We start from the raw sequence: 15715 nt of genomic DNA on the forward strand, positions 1-15715 counted from the left end.
CAATATTCAATAATTAATCTGTTGGGGTCTTCAAACTTTTTGTAAAACAAAGAAAACAGGAATAACACCAAAATGTTGGTCAGGCAGTATGGATATTCTCTTGAAAATAGTAATCTGCAGAAGAAACAAATATGGGCAGTTTTGCAGGGTTGAGCTGATGTTTGCCAAGGGTTTAACAGCTATGCCTTGCCCTCACCAGCAACAAAAGGATTAAACACAGGACAAGAATGATCTCAAAAGAAAAGCAGAAAATAGCAGGAGAGGGAAACCATGAACTTGTGGGAAAAAAATGATTTATGGAGTCTCCCTCTTCCTCTTTTCCTGCAGTATACATCAATCAAGGTTCCTGCCTCTTTTTTGGACCCTTGATGAGGATGAGGTGAAACCAAATATGTTTAATGATGTCTGAAATGGGGTATGAAATTGGACTATTGTTTGATTCAGTGTTGCCTTTGCTTCCATAAGCAAAGCAGTTCCTTAAACTTGGGTGGTATATTGGCATTCACTGGGAGACCACTAAAGTAAAATATATTTTGCTTTCATACATTGTTCATTTTTCTGTTCTTTTTCTAAAGTTTAAACTGGCTATCTTGTTTATTCACATCATCTGAACCTGTTGCATAAATCATAATATTTAGTGCACATAGTTAAGAACAATCCCACAGTTTCATAATCTGATAGTAAAAATGGAAGAAGAAAAGAATATAAACAAAAAACACAACAACTCACCATGAAGTGATTTAGAGTAGAAAAATTCCAAAGGAACTTTAAAAATTTTGGATGTAAATTACTTTTAAAATGAGTTTTGGTATCTTTAAAATACTGCCCTGATACCAAAAGTTTTAAATTGGAGAATTTAAACATCTATATTTATATTCATCTGCCTCATACTTGACTTGATTTTTAACAATACTGATATGATAGTACTAGGGCTACTCTGTAGTCGCTYGGTAATAGCTTATGTCAACCTCAATACTAAGATGCTTAATAGCATTGAGGAAAAAGAAGTGGGAACCAGAAGAAAGGCTTTGGAATTGGTATACTTTTCATTGGAAAAGCAAGCAACTATCCAGTTTAAAAAAGGGTCATGAGGTGAGGGAGGTGTTCAGATGAAGGAAGCAAACTTTTAGACCTCTGCGGGAGTTAGGCCTGCAATTCTGGGAGGGGGTAGTAAGTCTTGTATAAGACGAAAGATGCACACATTTAAAAGGAATACAAATTATTCCCTTAAGTATGTTGTTTCTTCTGTTAAAATGTTATTTTGATTTAAAGAATGCTAAACCACCAGAGGTTGCCAACAGAAAGATTCATACAGATATCTAATTTCATTTAAACTAGTTGGGGAAGTACAGTTGATACTCAGGGTGCAAATAGCCCTGAACCTGATAAAATGAACAGCAGAGTCAAGGATCACCTGCATTCCTGTTGCTTAAGCAACCATATCACCAAATTCCTTCAACAACTTATTCAAGAACCATTTAAATATCAGTTTGGTTCCTCCCATTCAAAAGCCTGTTGAAGGATTGTTTAACCTCACTTTCTTGTAGCCATATTTTTTCTCCCATTTTTGACTCATTCATTGCTAACTGATTCCCATTTGTGTTTCTACTAGCAGTAACTCACTGCAATTCCATTCACTTTATGTTGCTTTTTCYAGCTGTTAGAATGGTTACTGGTTGATTTTCTCCATATTCTTCAGCTCCTCCAAGTCCTAACAGTATGGAGCATGGCACACACTGTTTTCTGGCTAACAGACAGGCAAGAGGTACATACAGTTCAGTTTACCATACAAACCACATGTGGATGATTATTATTTGTTAGAAAAACAGCCCGAAGAGTTGTTGTGGGGCGTTTTGGATAAAAATAGCTGCAATGGGTTGCAGCTGTCTAAGAATATTTTCAAATTAGCTTCTATCTCTGTTTAGCCACAGAGTACAGACATTAGACATAAACATCAGATGCATAGTTTTGATGTGTGTGTGTGTGTGTATATGTACATATTCATCCTGGAATTTTTAAAATTGTACAATATTTACATTTACTGAGTGTATATATAGATGTACACACTCACATACTTTAATATGAAGCTTTCCAGTTAGAAAACTTGCATAGTTATGCATGCAAATGCAGCAGATTTTCCCATGAATCACAGCAGTTAAATTTGTAGGAATCAAACACTGCATTTTTACACATAAATGAAAGAAAAACAGAGAAACACAGCAAAAATTGGCATCTTTTATAAAAATGATGTGCTATGTATATTAACAAACGAACAGCACACTCCTAAGGGACTTAAAGTGCATGGACCATAAGTTCACTTCCATGACAATTTATTTCAAATATTTCACTAGTCCTTCTTGCTGCAAAGGGCTCACAAATACATTCGTTGTCAAATCGTATCTCTTTAGTTTTTAAACAGTTAACATTCTATTTTTAGAGAAAAATATTCATTAGAGAAATAAACAGAATGTTATAAATTAATTATTCCATGTTCTGTGGCAGCATAGCATGCATGTGCCTTTGATTAGCTGATGTAAATAAAGTTAACCTATCAAAAGGTTATATTATGGTTGCAATTAATTCTTAACAATGGATCTGAATATTTACCCAAAACAATGGCAGCCACAACTGACTATAATAAAGCAATTCCAAAAGTAATGTGCACACATAGTTTATAAAGGCCCTGTAACTCCTTTAAACATGTTTCTTTGATTATAAACAGCTGATGCACTACAGCATATTCAGATTTTCCAACCATACTTCTAAAGAAAGATTACATTCATTGAATAAGGTGAAGTCATAGTATAAACTCAAGTTTTCTACATGATTTTAACAAAGTTAAGCTAATTTTAAGAATCCAAAATGTATCAATGCATAAAAAGCTCGGTATTYGAAAAGCTGTCGTAGAAATTTCCCAAACAAATTCAATTTTACAAGTTTTTCCCATATGACAAGCTTGCTGGATTTTAAAGAGTTTTTGAGAGTCAGTAGCATGTAAAATACATAGAAAATACCATTGATAAGCCCCCACTTTGACCACTATCTTCTCTTTAGGAGACTACCAAGCTCTTAAGGACTAATCTCACAGTAAAGGTACAACTGAAACGGGTCACTGCACGAAGTTCTTGTAAGTATAACACAAACTGCTGAGCCTTGTCARTCACAACTTTGATTATAACTGATCCCCTGTAACTCACAAGTCACCGAAGCCAAAAATGCAGAGGTCTGTTTTGCAATATGATTTGAAAGTCAGTATAATGTTAATTTTCATGTAAACTGTGTACTTCAAATCTATYGTTTAATTGCAAGATTGGCTCTTACCAAATACCAACACTAGAAAGAACATGTGTACCTGAATAGGGGCTGGCGATAAAGACGTCACACTTTTTTACAGCTTGTGCTTCTTAAAATAAAGCAGCATAATATCAATGAATTCTTCTGCATCTAGTCCAAAAATATGGTAGGCACCAATCTCATGCAAGGATTTTAACCAAGAGTTAAAATTTTTGATATCTTTATTTATGCTGATTAAGACTTTTTTCCATGAATAGAGTCAGTGAAATCACTGTGACTTTTAAGCAGTGTAAGGCACTACTTCAGTGTGAATAAGGACATCAGAATGTGACCCTACATCTTTGTTTCCTTTGAAACTGATATAGCTAACCCACACTTCAACAGAATATCATGTTAACACTTCAAGGGGCTTACAAAACTCTAAGGGGCAGATCCATAGTAGTGGACAGATTCAAGAGCTGAGAAAGTGTCTTTTTGTTCTCTGAAGACATATACGATTGCAGAAGTTATGCATACCCCCCMAAAACAGACACCCTCCTTGCCCCCAAATAACTTTTCAAATAAAAACAAAAGAATGGTCTAGTTTTGGTCAAAGCATTTAAAAACTGGTTCTCAAATTCTCAGATAGGTTAGCTTATACTTCATTACCAAATGCCACCTGAACATGAAAGATCTTTTTATTAAAAAAGARAAAGACTCAACAGGGGCATTTTTAACAATCTCAGATCTTTTTTAAAGTTTTTTTTTTTAATTGAGCCATAGATCAAAACAGGCTGCTGTGTAAAAACTTTTTCGATGATGAGCCAGATATCTTTTTGACAGTTCTTACCTCTGAGAAATTCACAACAAATGGCTACTTGCAATGATTGAACTCCCCTGTGAAAATTTTCCCAAATCTATAGCTGAAGTCAATCTTTAGCAACAATCATCCATGGGCAGGCCGAGAGCTGAAAGTAACTTAAATAACATTTTGTGAACGGTAGGGGATTACAGTCAACACAAGGAGGAAAAGAGATGTTCTGTCCTGAAAAGTCCTGACCAAGTGTCTAAAAAGACTTAAGTACTGAGACATCTAGATCTCTGAGTAAGTCAGTGGGACTTACACTCTTCATTTTTTTTTCAATTTTCAATTTCAATCTCAAAATTAATTATGCAGTTTTTCAAATAACACATCCTAGAATTTGAAAGCTTCTAAAGAAGAAAATATATGCAGATACTATGGGACAACATCCCTAGGCCTTTTGGCCACCGAGGAAGGAAGTAGATTGTGCAGGATGTATCCTGCTTTAAGAGCAGTTTTCCTGGAACACAATGACAAATGGAAGCTGATAAACTGGTGTTATTGCTCTTGTAAGAATGAGAGTAAAAAGGCTATGCCTTAGCTAATGAACTATCTGATGCTGTAAGGAAGAATGCAGAGACATCAGAGCAACTCTAAAGAAACAATCTAAGGTGCAGCAGTGACTATACTCACTGTAATCAACTTCACTAGAAATAATGTCACTTTATAATCAAGTAGCTCTATACTGCACCCCGACCATGAGTTAACTGCAATCTCTCAGCTTGTATTATCCCAGATCTTGGGGATTCAACAGTAAACTCTTGATAATGACATTGCTCCACCCTACAAACTACTTGCAGCAAGCAGGACACAGTGACCAACAATCCTCAACCATGCATGAACTCACCAGACTTGCTCAGTGCTATCTACTGAATGAGGCAGGTTATTACAGAAGGGACAGCCTTTTGTTTGAGGCAGGTGTATTTATTCACTTGAGGAAACTCAATTCCTTCCTTGTCAAGCACAGCATTTCAATACAGGTTTTGTTTTACAGCGCTTAATTACAGCTGCACGAAGCGAGGCACCTTGGATCTAGTATCGACCTCCAGTAGAAGTTGGTAGGACTTGTCATGATCAGCATTTGCACTAAGAAAGTTTAATCTGGGGGAGGTCTTAACAAGGACACTAAGGGATCTCAAACTGTACATCTGGATCTGTTTGTTATCTGTGAAAGAACTCTTCTGATAAGGTGACAATAGTGGAGATAGAGGCAGTAATACCTGCATGATACTCAGAGTGACGAGGCCTGCGAAAGAGAACAAGAACACATACTTTGGATGCAGTACACTGAATGTTGGTGATAAACTTATTAAAGCAKCTGGCCTACTAATTAAATATCAGTTCCCACAAGCACTGAAATCTGTGCATCAGTCAAACTGCTAATCACCAAGGCTCTTTCCTAAAGGRGTTTTTGCATTCAACTCTAACCCATAAAACCAGAACAGCCTCTATTTATTGCAAAGATCTCTGGTCACTTCAACTCTAACTCTGCATCTGGTAATCCTGACAACTTCCTCAACACTGTGACTCACCACAGAGCACAATTTGTATAGATTTACATCTGTTTTGAGAAGGCAACCTAGTAAGAAATTAATGGCCACTCACACTAAATTACAATTAGTTAGGATATCTTTTCTCAGACAAACCACCTAAGTAAAAAATAAAGCTCTTGAGCTACAGTGCCATCAATGGAAGGTTTCTTGTCTATTACACTATAGAACAGTCTGCTCATAGATTTTCCCCTAAAACCCATGAAGAATTTGTCTGAGATACTGTCTCTGGATACTTCACCTTTTACATGCCTGTATCTCTTTCTGCTAGCTTATTCCTTCCAGTTACTGTTTTGTGATACAGGTTTTAGTTCCACAAYTTCTTTGAAAATTGCAGGAAGGTGAGGAGATGAGGGATGAAAGAAAGGAGGAACATAGAAAAAATTCATTGTTAAACAGTAACATTTGGTAGCTGAAGCTCTAGGCATCTCCCTCAAGATATTATTTCCTCAGGTATGTTGGTCTATTCAATTCTGAATGGCCATCCTGCTCTAGGTGAAAGAATATGTGCAAATATCTCTTTAATTCTTATTTCTTTATCCATTCTACATCTAAGAAGAGCACTAAGCAGCAGGGAAAAAGAGGCATTCATAGTAAACACAAACATCACAAAATATTTTGATGAAAAGCATCTATTAGTGCTTTAATTATACCAAACATATTTAGTGCATTACTAATAAACACTAGTTATGTCAGGACATTCAATTTTCCAGCACAGCATATGGTACAAAGGCCTATATCCAGATACGGTCCCTGTGGCCCAGTGTAACTCCAAATAGAACAAGTCTTCATGCACTGCAGAGATGATCTTCACAACTGTGTCTGTGGCTGGCATTCGCAACATACTTCTGTAAACATCTTTGACATGCTGGTGAATGTCAAGCTAACATCCAAGGGTGACAGAATAGGAGTGTGGTTGGGAATTCTTGATTTGCATGTGCTGGAGCAGAAAGGCAGGCATTTTTTGATCTAACCAAATTGTCCTAAAAACAAAGTATATCATGACTAATTCTGCCTATTGCAGACTTCTTTTAGCTATTTATTTGGCTGGAGGGACTTTTGCTTCACCATAGAAGGAAAATGAGGTTTAAAGGGACAATCCTAGGTTCACATTAAAAATAGCTGATCTCCTTTTCCCCCAAATCAACTGAATGACCCCAAATTTGCAGAAATCAAAAATCTCAGTTCTCTCTTAGAAAAACAGTTAYTTTTATAAAATAAAAAAATCAAAAATGATATATGGAAAAGAGCAAAAAATATCTCACTGGAATCAAGAAGGAATGAAGAATTCCCCTTCTTTATTGCTCATCTAAATATTACTTAGTTTAGCAGTGATTTAAAAGTTTTAGTTCAGATGTCTGCTCTAGGAGATACACTTAACGCTGTCAAAGCAATTACTGAAACATACTGGAAATGGAACTACGCTGAATATTTTATTACTCTATAAAGCATAGATATGCAAAATTTTATGCTCTAGAAAAGGAAAAAAAATGTAATTCGTGGAAATTACATGATAGAATGAAAGAAGTCACCTCCTGCGCTAAACATTAGCTGAATTTACTGTTGGCATAAAGCTATCAACAGCAATATGTTGTAGTGTAACAGATAACATTTCTAGACTTATCTGAATGGTATGAAATGAGTAAATCTTGGATAGTAAGTTCATTATTCTGAGCTCTTCAATCCTCCCCCCCTTTTCTTTTTGTTAAGCAAGTGATCCTATTTGCACTCCTCAAACAATCTGTTCTCACTGTATTTGCCTTCATACAAATTGTTTCACTCCCTGTCCTGTGCCAATTTTGTATTGCAATCTTTAAGGATACTACAATGCCTACAAAGTCTATATGACACTGCAATGTTTACTCTAAGATATTTCAGGCACAGAAACATATGTAAAAGTTTCCACAAACAACATCCTGATTGCATGTATTTCACACTGGACATTTTGCTAATTATGTCAGATGACATCTGTTTGCTGTCTGGAATAAATGCGACCAGAGAATACTGAGCCCTTAGATAGAAAAAATCTTTAGCCAATGGAAAAATTTTATAGAGTCTCTTTAAAATCATTGTAGAGATATTCTCATCATTCTGGGGAACCACAGGTTCTTCAGTTAAAAATAACATACGTGCATTAATACACTAGCCACCATCAGTGCTGGGGATCTGAGATGCCCTTACTGGAATGAGAGCCTTCAGAATAACAATTTTCTCTCACATTTTTAATACTTGTGTAATATTTTTGCTGGTGTCAATACTTCGCTACTTCAGTATAATGAGYCATGTTGTTGGTGTTTCCCTGTTGGTAAAACCTTCTGTAATATAGGGCAGTTGTATTTCAATGGAGAAGTATGAAACTGGTATATTACCTGTCTGTCTGATATACTCTCTCTACAAGAAAATGAATAGGAAMCTCAATCTCTAGGTTCAGCTTATGGATTTTAATTGATTTTTTTTTGTACGGATTTTTAAGCAAAAAGTACATCAAACACCGCTCTGTGTTTGAGGGTACTGTTCGTGCTCTATTTGTGCTATAAGGAAATACACAACTTGTTTTCTCTTGCAGATGATCTGTGATGTCCCTTCCATGCTTTATTATGAAGCTGATAAATGACTCGCTAGAAACATGGTGAAAGCTTTTGGAATTCATTGTGCTATGGAAAACAAATTAGAAACTTAACTTGTTCCATGAGGGATTACCCTTCACAGCATGGCCTTTACAATGTGAAACTAATTATTGCAGGGAAGATTTATGGTGTTTACAGTCAAGAATTCAGGGTCAGTTTGACCAAATTCGTGTAACTTTAGACCTCAGGACTGTCTGCCTACAAATAGAATGATGACTTCAACAAATTTAAAGATAAAAATAATACATTTTTCTATTGAATTGCTTAGCTAGAAGCTGGGAAATAGGGGCTGAACAAATCTAGGTTCAAGTATTTACTCTGAAAGTTTGTTATTTTAAATAGGCAGATAATTAATATGTTTTTATTTCTATAGTTAAATTCACAGAAATCCACTAGAGTGTWAAACCCAACAATGCTCCAAGTGTTTTCACACGACCATGCAAACTGTGATCAAATTATGTGCTACTGATCTGGAAATTTGGCTGGCAACGTCAGGAGGCCAAGTTGTTTTTCTTAAGTCAATCATTAAAAGTGACTTAAAATTTTAGAACAATTAAAAAAAAAAAAGCAATGTTTAATTGACAATAACCAAGAGGTAAATTGGATTATCCTAAATTTTAAGTGAAACAAACACTGAACAGAATAGCAAGTGTTGTGAATGTCAAGAGATTATTTCTAATTCCTATTTTTAAGTGTAAGACTTACTACATCATATTTTGTTCTTAATGCACATCAAATATTTTCTCCTTTATTTATTGTCCCTTCAAAATTGTCTATCATTTTGCTAATGTCAATAGCTCTAGCTTATAAATACAAGTTGAACATGCTTAAACAAGTATCATGTACAAAAGGGCATCCTATAACATCATCCAATGGAAAAAYATACTACAGCCGGCCTATTGCGTTTTTACCAGACTCTCACATTCAGCAAAGCATTTAAGCTGGTGTTAATTGAAATAAAAGTTAGCTCCTTTATCGTGGTTTAAGAGCATGCCTAAGCTTTGTTGAAYTAAGGCTTCTGTATCTGAACTTACAGATGTTGGCTACATCCAGTTCATTACACTCAGCTTCCATGAACTCATAGGGGAATTAAACAGCTGTGTGAATTATACTAGTGTCTATAGCTAATTTAGATTTCAGTTAGGCTTTCAGCCACATTAAGGAATTGACAATTGCTGATGAAAGTGGATAACCTCAAAAATAAAACTCAGGTAAGCTTATCAAAATCAACATTGTCATTTTCAGATATAATGTCTTACCTTGCTACTGCTGATTAAAAAATACATCACTGTGTATTCAGTCAAGCCAGTCTGGTTTATCTATCTCCAGAAGAAATGCAGGAGAGGGAATCTTTCACAGTGAAGAACTGATGCATAGTTAATCCAATTTAATTAACTATGTGTCTAATAACATTTCCCTTTTAAAATACAATTTACAATGTTTTTCTTGGAAAACACTACCTCATAGATTCAGCCACGGCCTAACCATGACCTGAGCTTTTCCTGTAGCCCTGCCAGGAAATGATACCCAATAAGAAAAGAATTTGGGGGGAAGCTGGTTAAAACCAAAAGCAAAATACCGAATCCAAAATCAAAACATAGAGGAGCATTACAACGGGGCTGCACTGATGACCAGTGCAAGGGCAGGCTCCAGCAACGGTGGTAGGCAGAGGGGAGAAAAAGGTGCCAGTGGCGAAAGSGAATGCAAGTATTGCATCTAGGATTTAGAGTGACAGGGATGGAGTAGCAGCTGAACTGAACTGCAGCTGGCTTCCCTGAGAAACCTGGCGCAGGGTGACAGGAAAACTGAGGGCTACAGGACCTGCTTTAAGCTTTCGGTTAGGCAGCTTTTTGGCTTYGGATTTTGAGGCAGATCAGTGGTGCCAGGCTGATTTGATGAAGRATGAGAGAATAAATAAAGTTGAAGTAAGAGCAATGAAAAGAAGGCATGGACTTCTGAGGTGGGAGGTACTTCAGGACATCTTCTTCCTCTGATGGAAGGAGGACTAGGTTAAGACCACAAGAGAGCGGGCAGAAATGCAGTGGCCTGGAGCCTTATAGCAGAATGTATGCAGCCACTGCTCAAAGAAAAGTGCTGCCTCTTGTTCCATATACCAATTTTGTGTCCTGCTTTTGCATTAGGATCTGGTAGCTTTATCCAGAAGTATCCTATTCTCTAAACTAATACTGAACACTTTGACTGTAAAACTTTCAATGGTCCCATAAGCAGAAAGCTGAAAGAATTCTTATTATTTTTAATGCTATTTATATGCATGTGCTTATATAATGTGCTTAACTTCACATTAATACGTGTAAGTCCTTTAGTTACTGTTAGTGGCCCACTAATTTATGTAATTTTAATTTGGCTATTATAATGAACTGAAATAATTAWTTTTTTCTCCTATATAACACAAAAGGTATCACCATGTCTTAAGGCAGCTTATTGGATCCGTTGCAGGTAGATTCCAGCACATAAGAAAAAAAAAAAAATCCAAACCCTTAACATAATTTCAAGATAGTTGTCAGTCTGTGGTTCAAGAAGCAGCTTAGAAATGATGTATTCAAGTTCAAAATGTAATTCTACCAGAAAATACTCCACAGTCCTGGAATGGAAACACTTATTCTCTAAATGCTTTCATAAGAGAAGAGTGTTATCAAACTCTACTTGCTATTATCCAGAATACTCAGAGCTAAAAGACAGACACAGTTTTAATTAAACTATGGACACAAAAGCAATAGTCAAACCRTTTTATGTAAGAAAAAAGACCTCTAACTAAAAATGCACAGAGAGAAAAAAACAAACTGGCAACCGACTTTTTTTGCTGTATGCAAATATCTTTCAAGGTACATTATTTTTAACTTTGAAACTGAAGCAAGGATTTCATATTGTAGGTGACAGCCCAGAAACAAACACTCTCTTCTGGGTAAAATGCTCTGACATACATTTTGAACACACTGCTAGTTCAAGAGAGCCAAGATCTTCTCCCAACATGTACAATATTTCTCAGTTATTCAGTCTCAAAAGCATAGATGCTGGAGGAACAAACGCTACAACATTTTCTAACTAAAAAYGCTATAAGTGAAAGCCTCAGTCTTGTTCAGTTCTTAGCTAATTATGCATAGAACTTACTAAGCATTACAAATGTTATTTCAAAGATCTCATTCTATGTACATATACAATTAAAACTGTACTTGCAAATCTAATGTCATATATGCAATGCAATGCAAATATAATAAATCTGATAGGCCACATATTGCTACACCTACTCTGCAAAGAGATCTTGTTAGGGTGGATGCGCAGATACAATTCAAAATGCACAACTATGCTCTTCGCTTCACCCTGGCGTTGCTCAATGCGGGCTGCTTTTCCCATTTTGCWTYAGAGAAACCTGAAGAGTTCCCTTACATACAAGGCTGCAGCACCTTAACTGGTCAGAGAAATATAGGTCAGGAGCGAAAAATAATAAAAGTGAGTGTTGTGTCACATCCCCTTTCCCATGACTGTGGTACGTAGGCACTGTGCAAACGTGAAAGCTTTTACATGTGTGCAACCTGCAGCAAAAGGATAGCTGTTTTAATAGTGCCCTTCCTCCAGCCAGTCGAGCAGAACATACCAACAGTATTAGTACAGGAAAATGGGCGGCAGGGCATCATACATTTGGGTTATGAATCACCAAAGTCAGGGTGATGAACAAATGTCATGCCATTCACCAGAGAACCAGACACTTAGCAAAATTCCTATCTGAATGGAAGGAACAGTGCTGGCGAAGGTCCCAGAACTGGCCAGGCCATCAAAGGCACAACGTGACAATGGCATGACACGTTTATGATAAATACGTCAGAAGAATGTCTTTTAGCAAGAAAGGGTTCGTATGGGCCTGCGGGATAAAAATGTTCCCAAGAACGTCTAGTTAGTATAACTTCTATATATTAAAAAAAAAAAATCAGGGGTAATTTCTCCGTTTGATTGAATGTGACTTCATTCATGACTATTAAAAAACCCACAAAATAAATCATAAGCAATTTTACGGTTTTTCCTTGGGAAAAGTTGAAGAAAATTGTGTTATTTATTATTCTGAAAAGCTCACCTGTGCATTCTTTTCTAGAATTTTTAATTCAGGACCACTTTAATTTTAATCCACCATTTTAATCCAGGACCACTGCACATCGAGGGAAATCATCTCAATACCATACAGGTGAACAATTCACCACCATCATTCCCTTTACTTTAATTAGGAGTTTTCATTTAACAGGGTTCATACCTAAAACACCAAAAACGAGAATAACCTTGAAGCAAACCTATAGGGCACTCCATTCGAGTGTGTTTTGCTAGCTGCTGTCATGAACTTGTCTCCCGAAACAAATGAAAAATAAACACCCTCATTAAAACAATAGATAAAGGAATATTTACAATATTCAAGTATAGTAAAATAAGCAATAGACAAAAAATGTAGCTACTTCTGCGTGAATAGAGTGAACACTGCTAAATGCAAGTCCCCTTTCTGTCGAACTGGTGAGCACATGAGATTGTACTATTTGGCTGTACATCAAGAACAACTGTCTGAAAAGGAAAAATAAGACAAACTGTATCTAGTTACAGTCTAGAGGAGGTACACTGGACATACAATACAGATATTTTTCCTTCTATCAAATGAAGGCCCTGTACTGCCAACTTTTAGGCTGACAGTAACTTTAAAATTCTCTAACATCTTTGTTAGTGTCTTTGAGGGATTATCTGAAAAGTCCAGCCTTGGACTTTTCATGGAGTTCAAGCATACAGGTACTTTATGTAGCATGATGGTATTGTGAATACGTCAAAACCAGCATTTGTTACCAAACCTGCGCAAAGTTCTCCATAGTTCTCCATTTTTACTACATTTTCTTTGTCATATGCATAGCTCTTCTTGATGAAAACTGGAACTGTCGCTCCTTTCTGCACTCTTCCCCACAGAATACTCCAATGCCTTTATGCTACAGTAACACTTGAAGCGTATCAGTTAAAGATGGCCCTTGTTTTAAGCTAGTTACTTCTTTTTTAGTTACTTGTTTTTCTGCAGGGGAATTTTATTTTCTTTGAAGCTAAATGAATAGATATTTAATAGCAATTCCACTAGAGTCCTACAAAGGGCACACAAAATGCAAAGTGAGAAGACCAGGAATCTGGCAGGAAAGCTAATGGTCTAGATCTTTACCTAAATTTACTTAAAGCTGTTGACTGTAAGGGAGCTGTGACTATTATGCTGACGATAAACTTGATTTATGTCTGAAAGAGTGACAGCGCACCAAAAAGAAAAAGCTAGTCAAAGCTCTGACTTCATCAGTCCTAAAAGTACTTACTAGCCCAAGCAGATCACCAGAAACTGTGGAGTTGACAGAGCTCATCTCCCAGATTGAAAGAACGGATAAAACTGATGCTAATCCTTTTCTTCCCTATTGTCAATGTCACTCTGTTTAAAGACTATTTCTCAGGGATTATTCCTCAGGGAATTCTCAGTCCATTCTGTAACCTCACCTAGGCAGCATTTAAAAACACCTGGTGAATCAGTTGAGACAGATGCACAGACTCAAACCAATAACTGATACAAAAATGTCAAGGACACAATACGATTTATAACCATAGCAGAAAAGCTTGCAACAGTTATGAAAACACATATCAGCAATGGACACGAGCATAGCAGAGCATGCAAAAAAAAACCTTCATAAACCTTGACTACATATTGCTGAAGAAAGACTTACTAATCTAAGTCACTAACCACTTCAATCTACCTAATGTTCCAAAAATAACACATTTCATAACTGATTATTTTAAGTTACAAGTGTGTTGAAAGTATAGTATTATTGTTTCTGCTGATCCCCTCCTATATGTGTAGGGCTAAACTCAATTTTTGTTAAAATTGATGTAAATCTGAAGTATCTCCCCAGCTTTGAATAAACTGGCTTGGATTTTGTCAGGATGGTATGAGAATTCAGTTTCTTCTAATTTAGCTATTACACATTTTTTGATACTCTTCTAATCATCATCTGAAAAAAAATAAAGTTTAAACAATAGTTTGGAGTGATCCACTGACAGCTGGATAATATATGATAGTGAAAAGTCATTCAAATGATGGGGCAAACTTTGCAGCTCATAGTAGGTACTAAACCACACTTAAATACTATTATATTTCAAAGAGGCCCATCTTCCCAACCCTATGAGCCACATGCTGAAATCTTCATATGATCAAGAATTACGTGATACAGTTTACACTTTGGAGAGCCAACACAGTACAGACCATTAAGAAAGRTTCACATACAGGGTATGATAACTCCTTGCAAGGTGTCCCAGCAACTTCATCACCAGAATGCCATTCTGCATAGTCTCCGGTTTTGCTCCTGCTTTGGCTGGTAATATGATATATTCCCAGTGTAAGAGCATGTGCATCTCACAAATATTTTCACATGCCGTATGTTGGTCACCTTAATTTATTTAATCTGAATGGATTGAGTACATTTCTTCTGCAGGTTAGGTGATGGTAGAATTAAAGAGTCAGAAACGTTACCTGGATATATTAAACAGAACACATGGCAAGATGCCCTGAACTTGTACTACCTGTGAATAAAGAAGTTTGGAGTGTTATGCTGCAGATGACCACTGATGAGCAGGTTAAATGATGGCTTAATTTTGATAAATTAATCTAAACCTTTCAAACTACAAAATAGTAACAGCCAAATGAAGATAATAGAGGTAATGGCCAAAATTATTTAGGAAACAGTTGGCTCTGTATGCACTTATCTTTTCTTCTTCAACATAAACCATAGTGGTAAAATAGGCTTTTTCTTCACAGTCTCTGCTCTGAAGCATCTGGCCACACCAAAATATATAATTGTATGACATCCCTATCGTATAACTGCAGCAACCAACTGTGATGACCTGAAAATAGGTCTGGAAATTTATGGAAGATTGCCTCTCATATAGCAATTAAGCAATAATACAGTAATTAAAGATGAAAAGACAGATGTTCACAATATATGGAATACTAGTAATTTTTGTCCATGTTTGTTTTGCGCTTAGTCCTACAGCATTTGCACTGACAGAAAACAAAGCCAGGAACAAGAGAGCAAATACGGACTTTATTGCTAGCGTTATCTAGAGTACAGAACTGTTGTGTATTTCTTTAAACAATCTACAGTTGCAAAGTAACCTGGATTAAGAAAGGAAACCTCACTGAGTGAAGAATCTATAAAACGAAGACATACAAAAATATGTAGGGGGAAAAGGCATATGATGAGAGGCCAGTTTGAGTTAAGTGAATAAACACTGCCAACTTACGCCAAATTTAAACCACTAGTATCAATCTTATTAAGAAGAGCACCACTGCCATGCCATATTCCATGGATAAAACTCTTTCAGAATGTCTTAATAGG

The 15715-nt window shown here is 36.3% G+C and overlaps 1 protein-coding gene across 1 annotated transcript in view; it reads right to left on the minus strand.

The window, feature by feature from the left end:
* The window catches only part of KCNQ1 (potassium voltage-gated channel subfamily Q member 1), a 372989-nt gene that overhangs the window by 195344 nt on the left and 161930 nt on the right, over positions 1-15715 (minus strand). The window lies entirely within an intron of this gene.

This window comes from Rhea americana, unplaced genomic scaffold (genome assembly GCF_003343005.1).
Source record: "Rhea americana isolate MKP2758 unplaced genomic scaffold, rheAme1 scaffold_187, whole genome shotgun sequence".
In the NCBI taxonomy this organism is placed as follows: domain Eukaryota; kingdom Metazoa; phylum Chordata; class Aves; order Rheiformes; family Rheidae; genus Rhea; species Rhea americana.